The 27142-nt window shown below is 37.8% G+C and overlaps 1 pseudogene; it reads left to right on the plus strand.

Annotated features, from left to right (window-relative positions):
- Positions 1–3948: 3948 nt before the first annotated feature.
- The window catches only part of LOC119508874, an 81881-nt pseudogene continuing 58687 nt past the window's right edge, over positions 3949–27142 (plus strand).

The raw sequence follows: 27142 nt of genomic DNA on the forward strand, positions 1-27142 counted from the left end.
TCCCTAGGAGAGGCTGGCTGGCTGAAGAAGTGAAAGTTCTCTCTTTTCCCTTAAAAGGTTTCAACTGATTGGATTAAATCCAACTGATTGGATTCTCTCATTGCAGAAGACAGGCTCTTAGTTGATCGTAGATGTGATTAGCCAGAGATGCAATCAATTGATGGTTTAATAAGCCAGGTTTCTTGTTTATTAACCAGCCACAAAATGTCCTTGCAGTAACAGTTAGGCCAGTGCTTTATTGACCAGACAGTTAGGCACCATCACCTGAATGTAACCGTCACAGATATATACCTAGAAGTGGTAATTCTATACTTTTTGAAGAACCACCAAACTGTTTTCCACAGCAGCTACACCATTTTACATTCCCACCATAATGAATGAGCATTCCTAGTTCTCCACATCCTCTCCAACACTAGTTACTTTCCATTATTTTAGTAGTAGCCATTCTAGTGAGTGTCAGATGGTATCCTGTGATTTCGATTTGCATTTCCTTAATGGCAATGAGGTTAAGCATCTTTTCTTGTGCTCATTGGCCCTCCATATGTCTTCTTTGGAGAAATGTCTATGCAAATCTTTTGCCCATTTTTAAATAGGGTTGTTTGTCTTTTTGTTGTTAGTGTTCTTCATATGTCACAGCTATTAAACCTTTATCAGATAGGTGGTTTCCAAATATTTTCCTCCATTCTGTTCATTGTCTTTTTACTTTCACAATGAAGCCCTTTGATGCACATTTTTCATTTTGATGTAAATTCCCATTTATCTATTTTTTGTTTATTCTTATGCCTTTGGTGTAATTCTAAGAAACCATTGCCTGAAGATCCTGAAGATGCTTGCCTCTATTTTCTGCCAAGGGTTTTATAGTTTTGATTCTTTCATTTGGGTCTTTGATCCACCTTGAGTTAATTTTTACCTATGGCATGAGGTAAGGATTGGCCTTCATTGCTTTGCATATGGAGATCCAGTGTTCTCAGCACCGTTGTGAAGAGACTATTCTTTCCCCATTGAATGGATCTGGCACCCTTGTCAAAAACCAATCAGAGACCTGGCTGCGGGCGACTCAGCTAGAGGGTGACCATGCACCTCCTCTCCCTGCCATGGCAGCTCTGCGCTATTCAGGACTGGATGACACGGACAGTGAGGACGAGCTGCTGCCAGGCTGGGAGGAGAGAACCACCAAGGACGGCTGGGTTTACTATGCCAATCACACTGAGGAGAAGACTCAATGGGAACATCTGAAAACTGGAAAAAGAAAATGAGTAGCAGGAGATTTGCCATATGGATGGAAACAAGAAACTGATGAGAACAGACAAGTGTTTTTTGTTGATCATATAAATAAAAGAACCACATATTTGGACCCTAGGCTAGCATTTACTGTGGATGATAATCCAACAAAGCCAACCACGAGACAGAAATATGATGGCAGCACCACCGCCATGGAAATACTCCAGGGCCGAGATTTTACCGTCTAAGTGGTCATAGTGACTGGAGCTAATTCTGGAATAGGTGGGGGCCGCTTGGCCAAGAGTGGAGCTTCTCAGTCAGCATTTAGGACAGAGGTAAAGACTGGCAGCCTGTGGCCTGGAGACAGCTCCCAGAATACTGGAGAGACATCTGTACATAAATCACCAAGTGTATTCTTGGAAATTTAAGGGAACTTTTGTTATCTTGAAAAAAAAAAAAAAAACAACCAATCAGTCATTGATGTGATTTATTTCTGAACTCTCAATTCTATTCCATTGGTCTATACATGTGCCATTGTGCCAGTACCAGACTGTTTTGATTACTGTTTCTTTATAATTAGTTTTAAAATCAGCAAATGTGAGTCCTCCAACTTAGTTCTTCTTTTTCAAGGTGGTCTTGGCTATTCAAGACCCTTTACTCTTCCATTATAAATTTGATGATTGGCTTTTCCATTTCTGCAAAAAAAAAGGCTGTTGGAAATTTTATTGAACCTGTTGATGTCTTAACAATATTCAGTCTTCCAAATGATCAACATCTTGATAAAATATTCTCCTAACTCCCATTTTCTCAGAGCTCTACTGTCTAGGAAAAAGGTGTGATATTAGAAAAAAGTAAAATCTATCTGTGCCTTATATAATTTGTGTTCCTGTCTTTTCAGTGAAATTCTATGCATTTTAAAGTTGCTTTTACTGAAATGATGTCTTAGACCAAGAATTCAGTGTAACTGTGAGAATTTCAGATACCATGGCAAATCTGAAGGAAAAAATTTCCAGACAGACACTCAGACCACTCTAATTATGAGTAGGTGGCTTCCTCTACCAACATAAGGAGCCATCCCTGTAGACAGCTTTGCAGCTGGGATCCAGTTTGCATTCCATGCATTTCCAGTTATGTGGGTGGAAGATTTCACGGCAACATCCAATTTATTCTTTGCATGAGAGGGTCATGCTTTATTCAAAATTATGAGACATCTCTTTGAATAATAAGATCAAGACTATCTTTAAGGCCATGGCTAACAAAGCTGTAAATTTTATTCAAAAGACAGAGCAGATGAAACCATGAATACTCACAAGACATGAGCAATAAAGTCAAGAAATCCTTATAAAAGAGCTAAAAGGAACCAAACTGGTTCCTTCAGTCTGGGAAACTCCAAACTTCATAGTGCCTGAAGGTCTTGGAGGGACCCAGTTGTTGCAGACTCATCTTTCTACAGAAACAATGAGTGTCAGATCTGCTTAGATTTTGCTTTTAAGTAGCAATATTTCCAAACAATCTATGGTTTTTCTAGGATCAGATAAATGAAGTTACAATTCCCCATAAATAAGAACTTCTTAACATGATTATGGGTCTTGATTTGGAGGCAGAGAAGGAAGCAGTGGAGTAATCCTCAGAATAGGTTGTTAAAGTTGCCTACAAGTTGCATAACTGACAAACCCCTACCCCACAACTTCTCCAAAATGATCCTGGCCAACCAGAGTGTGGCTGATTAATAAGGTGATGGGTGTGGCTGGTCATCTCTAGGTGCTTGGATGAAAATGTGTCTGTGCTAAAGACGCTGTTCTTTGTAATCAACACATGGGTGTGGTGTTTCAATGTTTCCTTGTTTAGCAATTATAAGCTGAAACTATTAAGTGCTTTGAAACTGAGCCAGAAAGAAGACAAACTTAAAACAAGATAGGCTATTCATCTGTCTTTATGGACATCCTTTTTTTCTGATCTTGATTCCAGCAAAAATATCTTCAATTCCTCCTGCCATTGATGTATTATAATCTTAACATGTAAACCCTGAGCAAAAATAAACACTAAATCTGAAGACCTCTACTTCAAATAGAAAAGCGTGGTATTAAGGTAAAAGAAGTAAACTGTTAACACAAGTAAAATTAAATCTGTCCAGATACCTTTATTTTAGAAAGGTTGGTATTCAAATTTTTGTTCCTCATGTTGAAACAGATGGGCATAATGGGAATAATTCTTACAGTATATCACTTAAAAATTTACTATTTTCTGAAGGATTTATGTTTCTTAAGTACCAATAAAATGCCTTTACTCTTCTTGTCCCATATTCGTCTAAATATTTCAACCACACTTGTGGTCTCAACTATCACTCCAAGGTGAACTACCTCTGTATCCACATTTTCTCTCCCACTGGCTAAAGTTTAACAATGTTTCTTCTTACTGGTTCTGCCAATATCTCCCTCACATTAACCTCAAGCTCCAGCTGGTTAAAATGATTCATCTTCTTACCCAACAATTCAGTAAAGCTTCTGGTCTAATAGCTCTCAATGAAATTGCCATGTCTCTAGTCACAGAGACTCAGGATTGCAAATTCACCTTTCCTCTTCCTTTTCTTTCTTTCTCTTCAGCAGTTTCTCAAAGTCTGACTATTGACATTTTGGATCTGATAATTCTTTGCTGGGGGGTGGGGGGGGGGGTGAGGTGAGTGCTGGACACCGAACTGGGGGCGATGTCTGTTCTGTGCATTACACAATGCTTAGAAGTATCCATGCCCTCATCAATGAGTTGCCAATAGCAGCCCCACTCCTCCGGTAATGACAACAAAAAATATCTCCAGACATGGCCACAGATCCTCAGGGGCACAAAATCACCATCCCTCAATCCCCAACTGAACCTCACTGAAAATCTCAGTTAGTTCTATCTCTTCTTCTGTAGTTTCCTCACATCAGTTCTTTCTATCCCATTCCTGTGCCAAGTCTTCATGTGGACAGAGTGTGGGCTGTCTTTTTGGAGCACATTTTTGAGATGTAATAGACAGTGTACCAAGACACGTTGAATTTAACAGCCAACAACCAAAACAAGGGACAGGAAATTTTTTAAAAAATCTGTGAAATAATCTTGGTGATTTTGAAGTCATGAATAGATTTTTTTAAAAGTTGGAGCCTGATAGTTTCAATGCTGATTTACTCTTTTACAATGTAAAATCATAATTTGAAAGAGAACACACCAGAGAAAAGCCGTCATATATTTAGACAGTCTTGAAATGTGGTGTTGTGGACAAGGATATTATATTATAGCAAAGAATCTAAGTATATACAGTGGAAAGATCTGTTAGGGTTTTAGGTAGATCTGTTACAAATTCATCTTTGATGGTGTGATGTTTGCAGATATTCATACTTAACTCTGCAGACTTGTTATAAGAACTGGAAAAATAATTACTCTTATTTGTATATCATACCTTTTATCAGAATGGAGTTGAGATCAATAGAAATCTGAAATACTTGACACATAGCAGATGCTCAATAAATGTCAGCTAATAATAATACAACTATCCATACTGACTTTGTTACAATAGCTTTACAATGAAATTAGGGATGATACTATGGAGGGTCCATGGGAATCACATTAACAGAAAAACAAAAGTGCTAATAAAGTTATTTGGCACCTCCCAGGGAAAAAAGAGAGCCAGGAATAGGTTTCCTGTGAAACAATAGGCTTCCCTATATCTATGCACCACAATAAAGCAATAGTATAATAAAATAACTTTAAAATTAATCATCAAAACTTTACTAGCATCACATAGCTATTAACTGAGGTTTGATGGAGTAACATTCTTGACTGGAATGCAACAACAGAGTGTTATAATGTGTTCAAAAGAAATTTTTCTCCGTCCTTATCAATATTGTTATATAAAGAAATTAAGTTTATAAAAGTAAGAAGAAGGCATGCTTTTAAAAGTTGCAATAGGAAGCTTATATTCCAGATGATGTAGCCAAGATTTCTAAAAAGTTGTAAAAAAATTAGAACAGGATAAATCATTCAGAAAGATTATCAAAAATCCATCAGAAAGAAGATTAGCAATTTAAATACTAAGTTTAGCTGTTTAAATGCAAATTTTACGTTTCAACATAAAAAAAAAACTCCCTAAGAGCAGGATGTAAGCTTCCAGAAGGCATAGGGTACTCAGTATCCAAGACAGTGCTCAGCAAGAGGTGGAGAGCAACATAAGTTTGCTAAATTATTTTGAATTAAATTTAAAAATTCACCTAACAACAATTCATATGAAAAATGCCTAGTAATTTTGATTGTCCAGAGGTCCTGGCTCAGCTCAGGTAATCTTGGGCTTCACAAATAAATACCATGTCCAGCTCATGAATACTTTTTATTCCACTGGAACAGATTCACTAGATTCTACATACTTCTGAAATACTGGCTTTTATTCCGGGCCCAGTATTTTCAGAGAGACATTGACAAACTGGAATGTTTCCAATGATATGTGATTGAGTTAATGCAGGATCTGGAAATCATATAGACAAGGGATGACTGAGAAAAAAGTAGAGAGTTTTTCATCTGGAAAAAATAATGTTTAGTAAGGATATTACAATCTTTAAATATCTAAAGACCTGTAATGTGGAAGGAGTAGATTGATTTGGTGTTATTACTACATTGTCCAGCACGGTTGGCAAAGGCCACATGTGGTTATTTAAATTTAATTTTAAATAATTTAAATTAAGTTAAATCAAAAATTAAGTTCCTCAGACATATTACCACATTTCATGTGCTCAATAGGCACATATGACAAATGGTTACCGAATTGGATAGTGTAGATATAGAACATTACTGTTATCAGAGAAAGTTCTATTGAACATGACCATAAAGGAAAAAAAAAACAAACAAAAAAACACAAGAAATGTGATGGGGTCTATAAGGAAGCAGATTTAGGTCTAATATAGGGAAGGACAGCTGACCAAAAGTAAAGTGGCCTCCCATTAAAGCAGTGAGCTATCCATTGCTGCAAGTTTCCAGTTAGCAGCAAGATGATCACGTGAAGTCAGGACCTCTCTGGGGCACCAATCAGTAGCTTGCATTTTAAACCAATTCAAATAATTGTAAACACTGCGGCTGTTAACTACATGCTTTCCTACAACTCCCTTCACAACTGTGAAAGTTAACTTGTCTTGCCCACCAAAGTTGATAGAAACCTTGAGGAGAAATTTTTAGAAGATAATTGCTTATGTATTTTTATTTCTTCCCCAATCAAATAAATACCGAACAGATATTTAAAGATGTTCTATTCCAATTATTTAAAAAAATATTAAAATAATTAAACTAGATCCTTGAGAACTAGCCTGGATTACCTTTGTCATGGAGCAAAGACCATGAAGGAAGGGCTGGGGAGCAATAAAACCCACAAGAGTGTGTCTCAGAAAGCAAGGGAAGAAAATGCCTCAAATGGAGCAAACAGTCAACACAGTCAAGTGATGCTGAACAATCAAGTAACTGAAGAATTAAAAACTGCCTGGCTGGATTTGGAGTCATGAAAGTCATTGGAAAGGGCCATGCAATTGCTAGAGCAATTTCAGGCTGGCGATAATGGTGGACACCTGACCACAGTGTGCTGCACAGCAAATGGGAAGTGAAGTAGAGATGACAAGTGTAGACAATGCTTTCAAATGAGTTTGGCAGTGAAAGATAAAAGGGAGTAGGAAGGTGCCGTGGAATTGAGGGAGGTTCTCCTAAAAGTTTGGAAAGATCAATCACATTTAAATACTAAGGGAAGACATTCAGTGAAGTTACAAGAAAAAGAAGAGGGCAATAGAATACAGTTTCTGAAGAGGTAGGAGGGTATGTGATCTAGAGAAAAGGGGAGGGATTATGCTTATATGATTGACTGAAGAGTGTGGACTCTTCTTTCAGAGTAACAAGGGGGAAGGAGAAAATGATGGATGCCTGGACACAGAATCAGTAATAGGAAGTTGAAGGAGTTCCTAGTTGATGGCTTCCATTTTATTCATGAAGTTACTAACTTGCCCCATTTCTCAGATTATCTTGTAAATAAGATAGCAATTTTTATTTTGTCTATTTTTCATTTGGAAGAATGGAGGGGCAAACATGGTTAATGATTAAATAACTCTGGTTTCTGGTATTCTTTTGATAAATTATAGTTCTTTTTGTAATCCATGAACCCATCCACATCACACACACACACACTCACAAACACACGCACATGGCAACAAATATGCGCACAAAACAATTTCTAAGCTGTGCTCTGATTCATTAGTGTTTTCTTGAATTGGTAATATTTATATTTAAGTTCAATCCAGTACTGGATGCATTCAAATAGCACAATTTCAGGGTTGAAGTGTTGAAAGAAGCATCTAATGCATAGAGGTAGGACTTTTTCAGTACGACCTCATATATTGGAAAATCACCTGCTAATAATGTTGCCATTACTGTATGTTTTGTGTGCAAAGCAAAGGTAGTCGATACTGTACCTTGGCAAAGCTGCCTTAACCACCGTTGTCGCTGCCCAGGTGTTTCCCAGGCCTGTGGCAGACCCGGAGGTGGAGGAGCCGGCCAGACCAGTTGCAAAGTGCAGAACATGCCTCAGGGCCTCCATCCACAATCCAATTGGCCTTCGGTGGCCGTGCCCAGCCTCAGCACTGCAAGGCTGACCTTCCAACACAAGTGAGTTCGGCAACAATCACTTGGCCAGAGCCATCTATTATGCCTGCTGCCAGGAATGCTGCAGTCTCTTGGGTTGCGGCCACCTGGCAGCAACTTTCAGGAGCTCTGCTCTGGCACAGAATGAAGAGAGAGAGAGAGAGAGAGAGAGTGTGTGTGTGTGTGTGTGTGTGTGCCTGCAATGGGTGTTCTCCATAGTAAATATTCAATACTTGCTGGAAGGGAAGGTGAGAAAAGATATAATGTGGTTTGAATAGAAACAGCCAGCTTCTCTCTTTGCAGCCATTGTTGCACCTTTCTACCTATGCCCTGCATCAATGGGGTGGATCTAGAGATAGAAGAGAGGAGAGAAAGAGAAAGGAAGGAAGAAGAGAGAGAATTCAGGAACCTGGAGACAGGGAAGAGAAGACATGAGAGGCCTAGTTAAAATATTATCCTGGGATGTTTTAAGAGCCCTAATGTTGTCCTTGGGAGGAATGCCATTTCATCTCTTTGCTTTATTCTTCTGCAAGTCAAACCTTGAACTTACTGAAATGGACACAAACCAACCTGTTTTGGGTTATAATTTCCAGACCTTCCATATTTCTGATCTTTGTATTCCTGTAAAACATTTCCCTATATCAATGGAATAGCAAGGACTATCTGGGACACTTTTTAATGTGTTTTTAACTTAGTTCTAAACAGCACAAAGATCATTGTTTGGTTAATAGTACCAATGTAGACAGATAACTGGATATCTCAGGCCAAAAATGTTACTTTGCCAAATGATTGAAAGTCCACTTCACATGGAGCTTGGAAAGAAACAAAGGAGCAAATATTAATAGCAATCAAAAGCATGTCCTTTATTGCAAAAGATTCCTCTACCTGGTATAATTTCCAAATGTGCTTCTATAGTAGACGATATATCCAGTATACTTAACGATATATCCAGTATACTTAATTGAAATGATTTTCTTTGTGAAAGCAGCTCCTCTGTTCTTTGTTATATTATGGAACCATGCCTGGAACTGATTCCAGAGGGGAAATGAATTAGAGTAACTGCCCCAGCCCAGCATTGGAGGGCCCTTGGCTCAAACCAGGTTTTGTGAAATGACCCAGAGAAGCATCTAATATTGTTCTGAGTACAGTATCTCGCAGAGTAAATGGTCACTTAATGTTGGCTATTTTTATCTAATACTAGTAAGTTAACTGGTACTAAACAAGGCCTAAGGCTTGTGCATATAGTAAAAAAGCAGAGGGAGAGAGGAAATCCCAATGGCTCTTTTGATGAATGGGTCATTACATTAGTGAAGTGGTAAAAATGGTATACAATTACAAGGAATTAAAGAACGGTAAATGTGGGGTAAGAAAATGGAGGCAGACATAGACTACTCATGAGTTTATCGATAGAAATAAGTAAAAAGGTAGTAATATAATAATATTCTCATATCATTAGACCACAGGGTTTATCAGGTGACCAAACGATTACCTTTAGAATAGAACATTTATTCTTAAACGAACTAATCCTATTCCTACAACAAACATGCCCCCCATCTATACACATACATACGTGTATTATTTATTAATTATATGCAGACACATTTGGTAATTGGGTGAAAGGTTGAAACTCCAGATCAACCAACTTTTTGAACCATTATATCAATGTCTCAAAAAGTGCAGGTTTTATTGCAGTCATCTGTTTTGTTTATTCTGCTTAGGTCACCTCACAGGTAACTTGCCATTTTTTGATAGCTCCTCTTTGAGGGTTATAATTGTGGAATATGAATGTTTTATTCACAAGTGGCCACCACTTCAGCTCAATATTTTACGTGTTTAAATAGCTTTCTATCTTCAATTCTTTGAACAAGCTCCTGCTTGGCCAAATTTCCTTAAGAATACTTCTGGATCTGTTCAAGTCCTCAGTGCTGATAACCTTTGAAAATTGTTCGGAGTTGAATGTAGTACAGATAATGAATTGTCCCTTGTCTCTCCATTTGCCATTAAATTCATTGTTGAATCACCGTGCTTCCCCCATAGTTTTTAGCTTCTTACTTTTTATGTCATTTTTCCACTTAACTAATCACCAAATTTCAACTGTCTACAGTGAATTTGAAGACCATCTACATATCTGCCCATATTTGCCCAAAATGTTACTATTAGATATTTCCCCATCTACTACGTTGTCACTTAGTTTTCAACTTAACCTCCCGTTATTTTCTTCTCCTCATAACTCCATATCTTCTATTTAAATTTCTCTATGTGAGGTGGGGAAGTAAGGTTACTGCATGTAGTGGAATTAATTTTTCATTATAATTTTTCACTATAAAAATAATTAAAATGCATTACAAAGGATAGAAAATAGAATAGCTAGATAATCACTCCCAAGCACACAATTATGTGTGTGTGCTTCAGGTTTGTTTCCTTGTGCATACATTTTTTTACTTAACTATAACTCTGCTTCAAATATTTTTAAACAAACACATATAAATAAAAACATGCAAACATTTATAGGGTGTGTAGTATAGTTGTGTATAGTATACATACATAGTTCCTGATAATTTTTCCACTTAAAATTATGGCATAAGCATTTTTCATGCTCATAGACTCCTTAAGTATAACTTTTAATAACTATATAATATGGCATAATATAAACTACTCTATTTTTGCACCTATAACGTATTTCCAATTACTTACTAAAATAATGCTGTTATGAATGCATTATAACAAACAGCTATTTTCCCCGTATTTTGAATTCTTTCCTTAAGCTAATATCTCCACAATTAATTGGTTAGAGACTTATATTTCCAAATTGCCTTCCCCAAGTTGTACCATCTTGCTGCCATTATATGAAGACAGTGATTTTATCACATCCTTTGTGAACATTGAATGAAATCATTTTTAATGCTAGTTTAATAGATTAATATAGTACTCCATCAGTTCTGAGCTATATTTATCAAACTGATGCCACCTCAAATGTCAACCATGTAAATTTCTCTACTTTACCAACTCATCTTCAGTATATCTACCCTAACTCAAACCCAGTGAGCTTATAATGAAAAAGGAAAAGAGATAAGACCAAATAAAGTGTTGTTACTTTATTAAAATAAAAATTAAGACATGGAATTGCTTATCATCTCTCTACAGAGCATTCATATGTTCACTTCTACCTAACTATTATCAGGATTAAAGCTCCATTAGGTCACTGTTTCACATTTAAAATATCTGACTAATGAAGCTCTATCAGTTAGAAATGACTGATGTGGTGTGTTTAAAATAAAGACACTATAGAATCCAGTAATCTTAAGTCTGTCATAACGTTTTCTTACTTGAAACATATCAGGAGCCTCGACCAGTTCTATTAATTGTTCTATTCATTCTGCAGACGTTAAAAGGTGATTAAACCATATAATGTGATGTTTAAAACCGTGGCTACTCATTAATCCCTCCAGTGATCACTCACATGATAATAAAATGGCCAGTGTTGGGAGGAGCCAGCCCTCAAAGGTAATTATATGTTGTATTTGTAATCTCACGGCAATGTCTGAAACAATGTACAAAACTCCATTTCCTGTATCTCCCTATATGCACTCTTTGAAAAGGGAGAAAGGTGGCTTGCTGACTTGAAAGAAGTTTGTTGGTTAGGTTTCTTTAAAGGCGACTGGGATCGTATTTTATCATGTGTACTAACAAACTTGTTGGTTTATCTTGGATTGTGTCAAGAATGTTTCAAGAGAAGTGAAGTGGAAGTCCTACTTTGCTTACAATGTTTTTTGAGAATATGTTGATGATGTTTATTGGCAGTGAAGCTTTGTCTGAATTTGAAGGGTACAAATAATTGACAAAACGATGAATATAGGCCAAGGCTGTCTTAGCACCAGAAAAAGAGGACCCAAAGAATGCACTCATCCTTTCTCCAAGAAAGACCACAGATCATTTGTTTTCAGTTTATCATAGATATTTTTCTTTCTGTGGCTAACATTATACCTCTTGCTGCTGCTACTCTATGACCAAGGAATTTAGTCAAATGTTTTATGCGTTTTTAGCAATTTGTCTATTATGACTAAGTCTGAACATGGAAAAATAGCAAATCTATGAATAACAAACAAGGATAGACACCTAAGTAATAATTAGCTTCGAACCACTATAAAATCTTATAATGAAATGGGTCCATATGGCCCTTGTTTGTCCCTTGCCAGTGAGGTTCAAGAAGTTGCACTCTGGAACCAGAAGTTCTATCACACTTCTTTCTCTAGAGGATATTTCCACAGTGTCAATTCATATTGACAGATGAGTAAAGACAAAGAAATGATTGTCACAAAACCACTAATGTTCACTCATCTATGTTGTTTCTCTGTGTTTCACAGAAATGCAAAGGCCCAAGGAAGCTCAGTAATCAATTAACTTTCTTGTTTCTAGACATGATCACTACTTAAATCAAGAAAGATTTATCCTATTCTCTTCCAGCAGAATGAATTTCATACTGTGTTTGGAAGGATTTATAATGGTTGCTTTGGGGACTGTGAAATCCCTGATACTTCTTAAAGTTGAATCATTCTAAGAACACAGTCTGAGCAAACTCATTGATGTTACCATTTTGAAGCACCTACCTGATTTCAGTATTTGAATGACAACTACAATCCTGTAAGATTACTGTTGTTTCGAGAAGAAGTAAGAAATTAACTTTTTTTATAATTCATTCATCTCCTGATTTGTTTACACACATCACCACCTTCAGTACAATGTTTGGCAAACTCAGCTGAGAACTGATATAATTTTCTTGAATGACAGAGACTATTTTCTTTTTATTCTCTGGGGAGAAGACTTCTTGATAGCATGTAAAACTTATTGAATAATTCAACTGGTCACCTGGTCTGACACCAGAAGTTCTGCCAGACTCATCCTACTGGCCTCAAGGTTAGACAGAGAATATCTCTCTCTTTTCCACATGTTCTTTTCTCTAGGGAAAGAGTTGCCAAAGAAATGCATAGGTAAATAGAATTCTATTTTCTGATTTGGCTAATATCTATATTCTGATCATGTCATTGGTTCTGCCGTATTTCTTACTAGTATATTTTGTTCTCCAGTGAGACAATGGGTCTAAGACAAGCCCAGAGGAATATAAGAGCAAATACAGAAAACAACAACACTAGCTTTTATTGCCCAATTTGGTTTTGCTGCAAGGCCTTGATCCAAGATTTTAAAGTACTCAACATATTTTCACAGACGGACTTGATTATGAAGCGACAGAGATGAATTCACATTGTGAGGATAGTCAGATCAGTCAACAAAATTCCTTACTCATCAGGAGAAGAGAATGCTCCAAAAAGCTCCTTCTCCTGGTAAGGGGATTTAGTTATCACATGCATATTCATTTGTTAGGGACTGAATCTTGTTCCTCACAAGAGAAATGGACAAGTCTTAATCTGTGTACCTATGGATGTTGAAGGCATTTGATAACAGAACTTCGCAGATGCTAACATTAGCTAAGGTATGGGCTGATTTGTGAATAGGGTCCTTAAAAATCCTATTTAGATGAGGCCAAATTTAATCAGATTGGGCCTTAATCCCTATGCCTGGAGTACTTTTATGCAAAGGAAATTCAGACACAGTCAGAAGAACCAGAAGTAAGAGAAGCCAGAGAGAGAGAGAAATCGTGATGTGATGGAGGATTGCATCCCCAGAATACTACACACTTTGGAAAACGCATGACCTTGCCGGCATCTGGATTTTGGACTTCTAGCTCTCAAAACCATGAGACAAAAAAATTTTGCTGTTGAAGCCAACCAGTGTGTAGCATTTGTCATAGCAACCCTGGCAAACTAAGACAGCATTATATTCTCAAAATTTAGCTATAGAGCCAAGAATATTCCCATTTTAAGAGCTATAAACTGAAGCTCAGAGAAGACTCACATCACATAGAAAGCCATCAGAATGAACACAAGTACTGTGATTTTCTTAGTTCACCACTTGACAGATCATTTTCCTTCTCATATGGCTGAGTTGGTTGCTATTTAAAATGAAGTAGAATCTTTCACCTGAAAATCCAGCATTTTCTAATTAAACAAATATATAATACTGATCTCTCATGGAGGCAAGCTACTGGATTTGATGGACAAGAGGCCAAATGGGTAATGACAAATTCCAGGTTTTCCATGTCTTGATTTCTTGAGCACCTGAAAACATGTGGAACGGGATTCTTTTCTGACACACTTCAGTCGTGACAGAGAGAACAAGAGCATTCAAACTCACAGGATTTTAAGGACTGAAATATATAGTGAACTTTGGGGAGGCCAATATAAGGAAAAAGGGATGTATAATCTGTCAAAAATATCCTCAACTTCTGCTATACAATTTGCCTTCTAAGGGAAACAGTCTTGACTCACACACACACACAAAATGGTTCATGGAAAAGACTAGCTGGCTTGCAGCACCATTTAAAGAAAAACTGTGAGCAGAGTAAACTAGAATGGAAGGGAAATTTAAGAGGAATAAAGAAAAGAAGGTGTAAAAGAAAAGGCATGGATTTCCAAGTAGACAGATCTGAGTAGACATCACCTTTCTCAGTTTTCTGTGTGTGGATTACAGACAAATCACTTAGTCTCCATCAGTCCCTTTCTCCTCAATGTAAGATTTAGGTTATTCTGGGGAACAATGTGAGATAAGTTTTGAACATTTTATAGCTTGGTGCTTAGCATATAATGGTCAATAAATATTATTTTTATATATGACATAAGTCTAATCTTTCACCTCATGTAAAGAAATATAGCCCATTATAAAAACATTATCCACTAAATAGATGATAAATGGATTCCAATTTCTTGTTCTTATACTAAAGGCCACAAAACCTAGTAGGTAATTTTTTAAATAAGTAAACAGTTTTGGACAAAAATCTAGACATATCACATCACATTCATTTCTTGTATTACTATATTATCAGGAATGTACTTACTACAAAGGCATTCTGTGAAAATTTTTCAGATTTATTCATTCATTTACGATCCCAACAGGTAACAGAAATTTGTGAGACTAGCTGGGATTAACCACAATCCAGTTTGCTTTGATTATGTTTTTTCCTGAATACCATCCCTTTTTCAACTCTACATGGTTGACATTCATTTGCTTTCCCACATGCAAAAACATTTTTATATTTGCATATTTAGTAACAGTCACTGGCCACTCCAGTTTTTGCCACATTATACAGTCCCAGTCTTTATCATCTATCTTTACCTCTGGTGTCATACATTCTCCTATCCCACCTCTTTCAGCTTTACTCACAGACATCTTTGTTCAGTGTACTTACAATACAGTGCTACCATCACACAGTATTATGTCTGCCTTCAGTTTTGTTGCTTCATAGATAGAACGAAGATATATAGGGAAAAAACAATACACAAAACTCAATTGTAGCAATGACAATGTGAAAACTTTCTAGCCTAACGATATGATATCCTAAGATGTCATCAAAGGTAATATGCAGTGTGATTTCAGGTATATTTTAAAGTAGTTTTTTTTTTTAAGTTGTCTCAGAATTGATGGAATATGATACTACTATCCCTATTCACCAAAGAGAAAACAATTTGGAGAAGTTGAGTTGAGATCATGCAGCAAATAAGGTGAAGTAGGATTCATAATCATAGCTAGACTATAGTTCTCTGAGACAGTACCTATCTTTTTCATTGTTGTATCATATGTGATTTAATATGGTAGTGCTCAATAAATATTTTTCAATAATATCTAACTACAAAACCCACTCAGTTAACCATTATATAGATTCTATGTAACCTCTGCTATGTCCATAATCCCTTACTTTACATTATATAGTCATTAAATGTCTTTTGGTAATGCAGAGATGCGAATCTCTAAGGGGAAAAGCACTACCTGTTCAGTCAATTGCACATTCCTAGAGACTCAAAGATGTATCTAGGCCATGAGGTAGCACACTCCAAAGCCATGATGTGGCATCTTACGGCCCAAATCCACAGACACAGTTGTTGGAAGAATCATCCATGCCTGAGGTGATCGTAACACTCCCAGGTTCCCAAGGCCCTTTCACACACAGTATCTCATCTAACTCTTAAAAGAACTCTGTAAAGTACATAGTGTTTTAAAAAAAAAATGTGCTGGGCCATTTGGACACATTTTATTTAATCCTCATGATAAACCTGAATAGTCTGTATGATTATCTTCACCTTATACATAAAGATTAAAAAAGAAGAGCAGTTTGCAAATAAAGTAGAAATTTAAAATACAGCTTGATCCCTAGTGTTTACAGATTCACGCTGAGTTCCAATCCATTGAATAAGATTCCTAACCTCATGTACCTCTACAAAGGCGAGTACTAATTTGAATTGCACTGAATATATCTGAGTTCATCAAAAGGCAGCAATAGCTTGAAAATACTGTCCATTATTTGTTACCTTTCATCTCTGCATCTTGAAGTACTTTAAAAAGATTGAATAAGCTTCATGTTTCTTTGAGAGGTGGATGAGTAACATTATATATCTATTTTATAGATGGGAAAGGCAAAAAAAGCGTGGGATGACTTGCTTCAATTAAGCAAAAGACAAAAGCCTTTCTAGACCTCTGCTGTCCAATACAGCAGCCACCAACCACATGGCTATTTAAACTTAAATGTGAATTAAGTAAAATTAAAATTGAAGTTCTTTAATCACATTAGCCACACTTCAAGTGCTCAATAGCCACATGGGGTGGGTGGCTCCTGTAATAGATCATGCAGACATAGAATATTTTCCTGTTCCTGAAAGTTCTATTGGTCAGCACTGTCTACCAACCTAATTGATGACCTTACATCATGGTATCAGGTAGGAGGTTTGGAAGAATCAAGGAGCTAATAGAAATGAGCAACAGCAGTGATTTTCAGGATTCTCACGATAAGAATTTTTTGGCGGAAAAAGAAAAGAAAAAGGAAAAGAGTACAATAGTGGAAAAAAGAGACAAATAATAAGAAAGACAACTATCAAAATGTATTTAGACCAGATTTTGCAGAATGCCACTGTATCAGTCAGGGTCCCAAGAGGAAACAAATGGCTTGTGTGAAAAGATAATTGAAGAGAGTTTAATAAAAGGACTATTTATAGGGTGGTGGCAAGTTTCAGCAAACCATCAAGGGATGGGAATCTGTAGCCATGGGAGAGAGGCCTTAAGCACAGGAACACGGTCACTGTCAAAACCTTCCTGCATGAATGGTGCAGCCTTTCTGGAGGTCAGTGTGGTGGTTCCACAAGAAGCTAAGTATATGGGGTCCATAAGGTCCTGCAGCCTCATTATGGGGTATGTACTTCGAAGATCTGAGAGCAGAGACATGAATGGACATTTGCACACTGGTGTTTATGGAGGTAGTATTCATGATTTTCAATGGGTGGAGGTGGCCTAAGGGTACACTGACTGAACAGAATGGTGAACTGTGGTGTATGCATACAATGGAATATTGAGCAACTACGAGAAGGAGTAAAGCTGTGTGACACCCAGTGAGGTGAATGTATCCTGTAGACGGCATTTTGAGTGAAGTACGCCTGAAACAAAGGCAAACACTCCAATGCCTTACCAATATGGACTCACTATAATGTGTAAATTCAGAATTGAATTTTAGAGCACAGCCTATCAGGGGAATGATTATTTTAATGGTCCTTAGATTGTAAGCTCTTACAGCAGTCAAATCTATTCCTGAATTGTATTGGCTATCTCCAAACTCTGAGATGCTGATCCCTTTGTGTATAACCTGATCAATCCCTGGAACTTTGAGTACCTGTGTGACACCTGAAACTCAGAGCTAGAGCTCGGCAGATATGAATGTCAGTATTAGCACATACAGCAACTGTTAAAAAAAATAAAAAGCTGAAAAAGATCCCAGACTTCAATTAGAGATACGAATGAAGCAGATCTGGTTAAGACTAGGGCAAATAGGGCCAAAGGGTAAAGGTCAAAACTGTGCTTTAAAACTTCAACTTCCATGTGAGACCAAGGGAAGAGATGTTTATTTGGTGCAGGATCTATATTTTCTAAACAATATAACTTCTACAGTCAGTTTGTTCAAACACCATAATTACATACAACTTTGAATAGGAAGTGAGACATGGTAGGTTTGTATAGGTTAGAGTGAAATAACAACACATCCCAAAGTAATTTGGGCAGAGAATAAAAATATATATGCAGGGCTCCCCTGAGGAGCTGGGGGAAAATGCGGATGTGTCGGACTTCCTCACCTGGATTGTTGCTGATGTTCTCACAAACACTGAGGACTGACAGTTTGGTATGCCGAGCCCTCTATCTTGGGGATTGCCCTTATGAAGCTCATTACTGCAAAGGAGAGATTAAACCTGCTTATAATTGTACCTAAGAGTCTCCTTCCAAATGCCTCTTTGTTGCTTCGATGTGGCCCTCTCTCTCTAGTTAAGCGAAATCGGCCGGTAAACTTACTGCCCTCTACCCTATGTGGGACCTGACTCCCAGGGGTGTAAATCTCCCTGGCAACACAGGATATGACTCCCGGTGATGAATCTGGACCCAGCATCATGGGTTTGAGAACATCTTCTTGACCAAAAGGGGGATGCAAAATGAAACGAAATAAAGTTTCACTGGCTGAGAGATTGCAAATGGAGTGGAGAGGTCACTCTGGTGGACATTCTTACGCACTACATAGATAACCCTTCTTAGGTTTTAATGTTTTGGAATAGCTGGAAGTGAATACCTGAAACTACCAAACTCCAACCCAGTAGCCTTGACTCTTGAAGACGATTGTATAACAATGTAGCTTACAAGTGGAGACAGCGTGATTGTGAAAACTTCATGGATCCCACTCCCTTTATCCAGTGTATGGATGGATGAGTAGAAGAATGGGAACAAAAACTAAATGAAAAATAGGGTGGGATGGGGAGGTATTATTTGGGTGTTCTTTTTTACTTTTATTTTTTATTCTTATTCTTATTCTTTCTGGTGTAAGGAAAATGTTCAAAAATAGATTGGGGTGATGAATGCGTAACTATATGATGGTACTATGATTGTACACCATGGATGATTGTATGGTATGTGAGTATGTGAATATATCTCAATAAAACTGAATTTAATTAAAAACAAAACAAAACAAAACAAAAAACCTTCCTGCCTAGCAAGAAGGGAGCAAAGGGAATGAAAATCCCAACCTCTCACTCCTTCCCTCAGATCTGCCAGTCTCAAGCTAGAGGGCAAGAGTCCAAAGGATGTGATGCACAGAAGTCACTTTCCTGGGCACAAGGCAGAGAAGAGCTGGGAAATATTCTAGAGGGACCCAGAGAGAATAACTAGCACAGCCACAAACAGTTGCCTAAGGAGAAATTACAGTATGAATTTCCCAGCATAGCACTAGAGAGTTCTGCACATGTCATGCAGATCTAATTCAATATTCATTAAACCACCAACAGGTGAGCACCTACCATGTGCAAGGCTCTGGATTAAGTGACGACCATCAGGAGGAACTGAACAACTTTTAGCCTAGTGGGGGAGAAGACACGTGATGCTGCAGGAAAAGCAATGGACTTGGAATCATACGCATGGAGGTCAAGTCCGAGCTTTGCTCCTTATGAATTAAGCATTTTGGAAAAGTCACATAACACTTTTGAATCTTAATTTTTCTCCTGTAAAATGGAGCAAATACCTACCTCACAGCATTGTTATGAGAGTCCATAGAACAAATTACGTGAAAGCATTATGAAAACCACAGTTTATTAAATTTTGTTAAGTATAATGATTATAAAATATTACATATTGTTATAAATAATGATAATACCAGGTGAAAATGAGAAGAGTCTAGAGGAGGGACAGTCAAGGCAGTCCCTGAGGAGAACATGGCCTTGATATTGAGTCTTAAAGATTAAATATGATTTTGGCATGTGGAGGTCAATAAAGGGAAGAAAACTGAGGGACAGAATGTGCAGTGATGCAGAGATGGAAATGATGGGATACCAAGCAGAAGGTTTGAAAATAAGATCTCTGAAAGGAAAGAATGGGAGATCATGCTGTAGATAAAAAGTGGGCATAATAGGGCATAATAGACCTACTTTGAGGGCCTTTCCTGCCGGGCTGAGGCTGGTCTGGTCAGTGGAGAGACACTAAAGGGGAGTAACTTGAGGAATATTGTATTTTAGAAAGATTTGTTTGACATCAAAGTGTGGGGTGGGTTGGAAGGAAAAGAGATGAGAAACAAGAAAATCAGTTCAGAAGCTAGTGCAACAGTCATGGAAGAGGAATTAGGTTGTGCAGTAGGGCTATGACTGTGTGTGTGTGTCGGCGGGGGGGGTGTTGGACATAATGGCTCTGTTTTCCCTTTTAGACACTGTTGGGTGTACATATCCCTGGAGATGGTTATGCCTGGATCAAGTCTTGTCCCACCACTCCCCTTCCACACATGAGTCCCGGACTTCAATTAATTTAGGAATGGCTCTGTCTGCAGAGGAATGTAAGAAAGTAGTAAGTACAGCTCTGGAAATATCAAATGGCCATGTTCGTCCTGGACATAGTTGCATTCCCGCCTGAGCCACCTAGGCCTCACACCCTGTCTGGATCACATGCCTGAAGCAGTGATGAGGAGTCATCATTCATCCACACAAGGATTTATTGAGGGCTGACTGTATGTCAGGTTCCATAGTAATTATTAAGGTCATAACGAGGAATAAATTATGGTGTTAGCTCTCAAGCTTTGGTGTGGGAGCAGACATGGCAACAAATAATGTAAATCAGGATGATTAGTGAAACAGTACACACCCAGACAAGGTGGACGAGAGGCATGAGAAAGAGAACAAGCAGCTATGCCACACAAGGAGCATCCAATTTATGGGCATAACCACCTGGACTTATACCAATCTCTTTCCTTGAAATGAAGAGGCATAATGGGGCTGTACTGGCCTAATGTCAGGACACCTGCCTATTTCCCATGGAAGTTATGAAGCCCACATTGACATTATATATATAGTAAAGTGTGCAAACTACCAGGAGGGTGAACCATATTCCCAGTAGCCACTCATTTATTTGTAATGTCATGCAAGCTCCATAGCTTTTTAGGACCTCATTTCCTCTTATGAATTGAATTTTGTTCCCCAAAGAGACATGTTCAAGTCCTAACCCCTGGTCCTGTGAATGTGAACTTATTTGTAAAAAGGATCTTTGAAGATGTTATTAGTTAAGATGAGGCCAAACTAGACTAGGGTGTGCCATGAGCCAATATGACTGTTATCCTTATAAGGAGAAGAAATTTGGACACAAGGAGAGGTGGGGGGGAGGGAAGGGGGAAAGGGGGGCAGGGAAAGAGTGAGAGTGCACACCATATGACAGAGGCAGAAATTGAGTCTCCACAAACCAAAGAACGCCATGGACTGTGAACTCTCCACCAGAAGCCAGGAGGGAGGCATGAAACAGATCCACCCCTTTAAGTGGAAGCATGGCCCTGCAGGCACCTTGATTTCAGACAGCTAATCTCCAGAACCATGAGACAGTAAATTTTTTTGTTTAAGCCAATTATTCTGTGGTACTTTGCTACACAGCCCTGGAAAATTAAGACACTTCTCTCATATGTAAAAAAAGGTGTATGAGGCCCTAAAAGCCCATCTCTAAGTCACTGCTTAATCATCTGTTTGAACAGCAGTTATAAAGGGGCAATCCAAACAACCCCATCTCCTCCACTTCAAGCTGTGTGAACTTGGGCGAGTTCTCTCTTTGCCTGTTTTCTCATCTTTAAAATTGGGCATGATAATAAGATATCTTATAGCATTTGGGAGGAAGAAGCAGTGACCTAATATATGTAAAGTCCTTAGAAGAGTACCTAGCACACAGCAAGTATTCTATAAATATTAGCCATTGATATTACTGTTTTTATTATTTTGTATTTCTAACGATATGTAAGTATTTCATTTAAAACACTGAGATACCAGATTATAAAAGAACAAAGTATTTGCACTATCTCCACAAGAGTCACTACTGAGAATTCATAAATTCATAAAGTAATGAGTAAGATTGTGTCCAAAAGTGTATTTCTAAAAAAAATGAAACAGGCTCTTAGGGGAAGTGCATTCTAACTTACAGGATATTACCATATTCTTTAATCATATATTAAATAATTCCTTCCTGGCTACAAAGAGTGAATACCTATTGCCAAAGCTCTCTAACACTCAAAATGACATGAACATCTATTTAGGAAGTCCTTGCTACCCAAATGTGGTTGACAGACAAACAACAGCAGCGCTTGATTCAGTAAATCTTCTTTGGGGCCCAAGATTCTACATTTCTACAAGACTTTGGGGCTGCCAATGCTGCTGGTCCACAAACAATACTTTGAGTGGTAAGGTGCTAAGCTATGGCAGTCAGAAACAGACTTCAAAACAACTGAAAGATTAAATTAGATGTGCCAAAGTCCCCTTACTTGACCAGATCTGGAGAATATCTTACTCAACACATTGTACAATCACAATCATGTCCATAAAGTACTTTGGAACTTATATGGAACTCTGACATGAACACATATATAAACATAAGCGGTTCCATATTGACAGACATGTTGCTTTTGATTTAGTTTATAGCACAAAAATTTCACAGTTACAGTGTCTAAAATGTTAAGATTAAAATTATATGTATCTGGTCAAAAGGATAAGCCTAATTCCTCGCAGCTGGAACACAGTATCAAGGGGCCCTACTTTTTGGATTGTTTTGAAGTTGGAATTGAGACTTTCCCTTAAAACAAATGAAAAAAAAAAAAAAAAAAAACAGTTATGTTGAAGTGAAGACATACAGTTGTAATGCAAAATGACAGTTTAGAAAGAAGTGAAAAAGCAAACTATTCACTGGCTGCAGCCAGTCTCTACAACCAGTGCTGAGAAAAAGGTGGAATAGTTGCTGCTACAAAAGACACAGCAAAACAAAAGCTTGCCAAGCTGCTGAGTACAGGCAATGCTTCAATAAACCCTCCTCTAGACCCTGAAAGATGTATGACTTCGGAATTTCAGAGGTTTCCAAAAATACACAAAATGCAGAAAACGCTTCCCTCCCTTGCCAAAACACATTTACCCTCTGTTTATATTGCATTTCCCTCTTCTATATGTTGGAAATAATAAGACCCCTCATAGCACTGATAAGATTGCACAAAGGGTAAGGCAAATGGGAGGCAGCTCAGTCAATTCTGTCTTGAAATCTTCTTTCACACCTCTTTCTGAAATGTAAATATGGACTCAGTCCAGCTTTCCCAGTCCGAATGACTTTGGCTGAGGCCGGTTGGTATGGAAGTCATTTCCCTTCTAGGTGCAGTAGCTGCTTTCCACAGACTCAACAAAGACATGAAATATCATTAACATCTGATTCTGAAAAAGTTGACAACCACTTCTTTGTTTTACCCAGCAGTCTGGGGAAAGCTGCTGTGCATTACTCTATCATGAGCAAAATTATACCTATTAGGCCCTGATATGAGTATTGGAATATTTCTCTCATTTGTGCACAGCAATGGAGCTTGAATATGCCTATTGTTTTCACAGTATCCATTACATATTTTAAATGGCATGGAAAGATCATATATGTAAACATTACTTCAGCTGAGGCTGAGTGATCCTTGGCAAAGCAAGAGAGGCTGCCTGACCTCCCTGGGACTTGGTTTCAAAGAAATGGGTGCCAAGAGACTTCAGGGGGGATGGCTGATGGTTACCGAAAAGAGGAAGATCAATTTGACCGATGGGTGCTGCTGTACTAAAGAAGTCTGGGTCCCTTCCTTTGACGCACACACGCGCACACACACACACACAAAGCTGCAAGCCTCCAGCTGGCTCCTCAATTTTGTGGCATACAGGAGGATGAAAGTCTTTCCTGAGGGCCTGAAATAGCAAGAGGGAAGAGTCTGGAAAAAGGGGGAGGTTTACTGGTTGCAGCTTCAGGACTGATGAATAAGAAAGGAGAAAAAAAAAATCTGCAAATTTGAAAGCACTTCTAAAATAGCCATTAATAATCACATTCTCTAAGATAAAAGCAAGAATCCTAAACTGTTTTTTTAAGCACCGATGTTTTTCTTTCATTCTTCAGAATAGGAAATGGAATTAGCCTAAAAACATGAAACCAACTGATTAAGAATTCTCGAAACTGCCAAGGGTAATGAGGCACACTGGATGGCAGCAGTCTCTACTCACTATAGCAGACCTTGCGAGCAGAAATACTTCTGCACACAGGAGGTTGATGCTCCAAGCAACCTGTAGTCTTAAGCATTTGCAGAGCTGAGTGTAAGCCTTCACTCCAAGATCTAAGTCCCAGAGCCCTGGACTCATGCTGGAATATTTATTGATATTTTTTATGGGACGGTCTCAAAATTATCCTTGCATTTTACTCACCATTAGTCTACATTTAGAGTGCATTTTCTGCCTTTTTAGATTAGATTTAGATTTCTCCAATATCCAGGAAGTAAATAGCGAGAACAAGTCATTATTTGAAGAATTTGGGCCATAGAGATAGACAAAAAATTTCCTTTAGGGCAAATGTACACCAAAATATTTATTGTGCTAAATAATTCTGTTTCCTTGATAGATGGCTCACACTGACTTTTAGTCTGAAAATTTGGCCTTAGGCAACCTTACAATAACAAACTAATGTCTGTTTACTGCTGTGGAAAGGAGAAAAATTGCTTCTTTAACTCTGCCGCAGTTATTCTATAGCAAAACAAATCAACAGAACTATTTTTTTAGCACCTTATGTAAATTGCCATGCTAGGAATAAACAAAATGTATAAGAGAGTGTCTTCTCTTCAACTAGATTATCTGTGCACTTGCAAGCAAAGACAAAGTTAAACTGCAACAAAAGATGTAAATATGAGCAAAAATCAGAGCAAAACAAGATAAGATTCGTTGGTGAGTGAGTGGTACAGAGAATAGATGCCACTGAACATCAGGTGAGGCAGAGAGCCCAAGTGGTCAGGGGACACTTTATCAAAGAAGCAACACTTTTCCAGCTATGGAGTCATTGCTATGTAGCAGAATTAAGATTAGCAAAAGGAGGAAATGTTTTCTAAACCAATATTTTAAATAGTTTTCATTCAGTCTATCTGGCTTCTTTCCCTATTAAGATTTTTTTTTTAAATACCAATTCTGCTTGTCAGTAGGCTGTCTCTTTCTAAAAGCATGAGACTTCATAAGGATCAATCAATCTAGTGACATTGAAAAAGATAGGCTACCACACTAGCCATTTGGGGAAATTCAGCTGTGCTGTCTACTGCCTACTATGTCGAAATGAGATGGGAACAAGCTGTCCTCACTGCAACCAAATACATACTTCCATACACATCCTAACCACCACACTCTGGGTTTCAGACTTCCAAGCTTTGTTTATTCTTTCCAGAACTACATGCTCTCACCCAGCAGCAGCACCTGTACATTTACACACTCACATGTGCACACACACACAATCTGCAGAATCTTGCTCAATAAATATTCCAGCCACAGCTCTTAAGTATAAATAGATAAAGTTTTCTTCTATTATTAATATATAGGTTCCATTACTCTCCCTTTTTAATGCAGAGATTACTGAGCATATCCAAGGGTCCAATGGGTGAGGACCACACTTTCCAATGAGGTTATGATTTCATTAGACCCAAATAAAGGGTTATTGGACAGTAACTCACAATTGGCTCACACCACCCAAAGGACAATGGTGGTAGTGTTCCCCAAAATCTAATGAGGATTCCAGGTGCTTTTACTTGGGTAATTATTCCCACAAATCCTGTAACTAGTCAAGTTGCTGTTAAAAGTCCTGAGCTCAAAAAATTTGTTTGTAACACTCACAGCAGTGCAATATCTAAATTATTTGGAAAATACTTTGTTTTCCAAGGAAAGGAGCTATGATTTATTAATTTTTAACATATGTGAAGCAGAACAGTTTGAAATTCACCAATTAATTATTCAACCTAACTTGCTTTAAAACTGGAAGAGCGGTATAAAAACCTACTGCAATTCAAGGAAAATAACAGAGTAATATCTTGCAAATCTTCACTAGCTCTTAAGCAATCTAGTCACATTAAGTAGTTCATAACTCTGACTGATCTCTTTTCCATGAAATGAAATCTGAGCAAAATTCCATTAACATCTTTATCCTAAATTGATATTTCTACCATCCCTTGGCTTTCTCCTCCTTGCCACCATCACGATGTCCTCTTTGGAGTTTTTTCTCTAACATCAAGCAGGAGAAACATAACCAGGAGAGCAGAGATGGTACAAGATTAAATACAGAACACGGTTCTTGCTAAACTATGCTCCTGACAAACAAGCTGCTCTGACAGGTCTAGTCAACTGATTTCTTTGTCATTCTGGATTAAAGGATTGCTTAGATCCCTTGAAGCTCTAATGTTATGGGTCTCCACACTTTCTCTGAAAAGTCTTCTTTCTCCTCTCATCAAATGTTCCCGTATTCTTCTTGGGATCTCCAGTCATCAGAACGAATCTGTCTTAGCCATTATCTCTCAGATCTGGGAGGCCAAACTGGACTCCCCTCAGTCCTCTCCCCTTCACTAGATGCCCAAGCCTGAAATGTAATGCACACATTCAGAAGGTCAAACAGTACTGAAATTGTAAACTCACCCAGCACTGGGCTGTGCAATTATTATATGAAACAGCAATAATTAAAGATAAAGGTGGCTTGTAATGTTTTAAGCTGACTAAAGAGGAAAAGCATGTGAACTTTTAAAGGCAAGTTTTAACAAGGGTTTGATATATTACAGAAGAATCAAGTAGAGTCTCGTGTATTTAGCAGCCAGTAGTTATATATCAGAAAGGAAGTTAGAACCAAAATTCCTGTAACACAGGAGGAGGGCATATACTTAGTTTATTTTCTCAGATTAAATATCCAGCCTTTAAAGTGATGCAATCATAATTGACATTTTAATAACAATCCAGACAGAGTACCTTTTGCACATTGGATAATATACAGATATTTGATACCATGGGTAGTAAAATGGTGTTTTAAATACCATAGATACCAAAGAAAAAGAAAGTCTGCCCTTAAAAGTAAATCCCCAACCAGGGGGAAAAAAAATGCAATTTTTCCCCAGGGAGCTCTCATATTTTAAAGACATGTTTTAAATAGTAATATGCATCACCCAGTAGAATGATGATAAGATAGCTTCTTATCTATTCACAATGCTATTTTCTATTTGCCTGATTTGGATTTAGGCACTAGTCTTCTGGAATTTTCCACACAGATTAAGAGAAAGGCACGTACCTTCCCATGTAAGAAGCCATGATGTGCCAATTCCACAAGCTTTGAAGAAGAGAAAGAC

Source organism: Choloepus didactylus, chromosome 14 (assembly GCF_015220235.1).
Source record: "Choloepus didactylus isolate mChoDid1 chromosome 14, mChoDid1.pri, whole genome shotgun sequence".
NCBI classification, from domain to species: domain Eukaryota; kingdom Metazoa; phylum Chordata; class Mammalia; order Pilosa; family Megalonychidae; genus Choloepus; species Choloepus didactylus.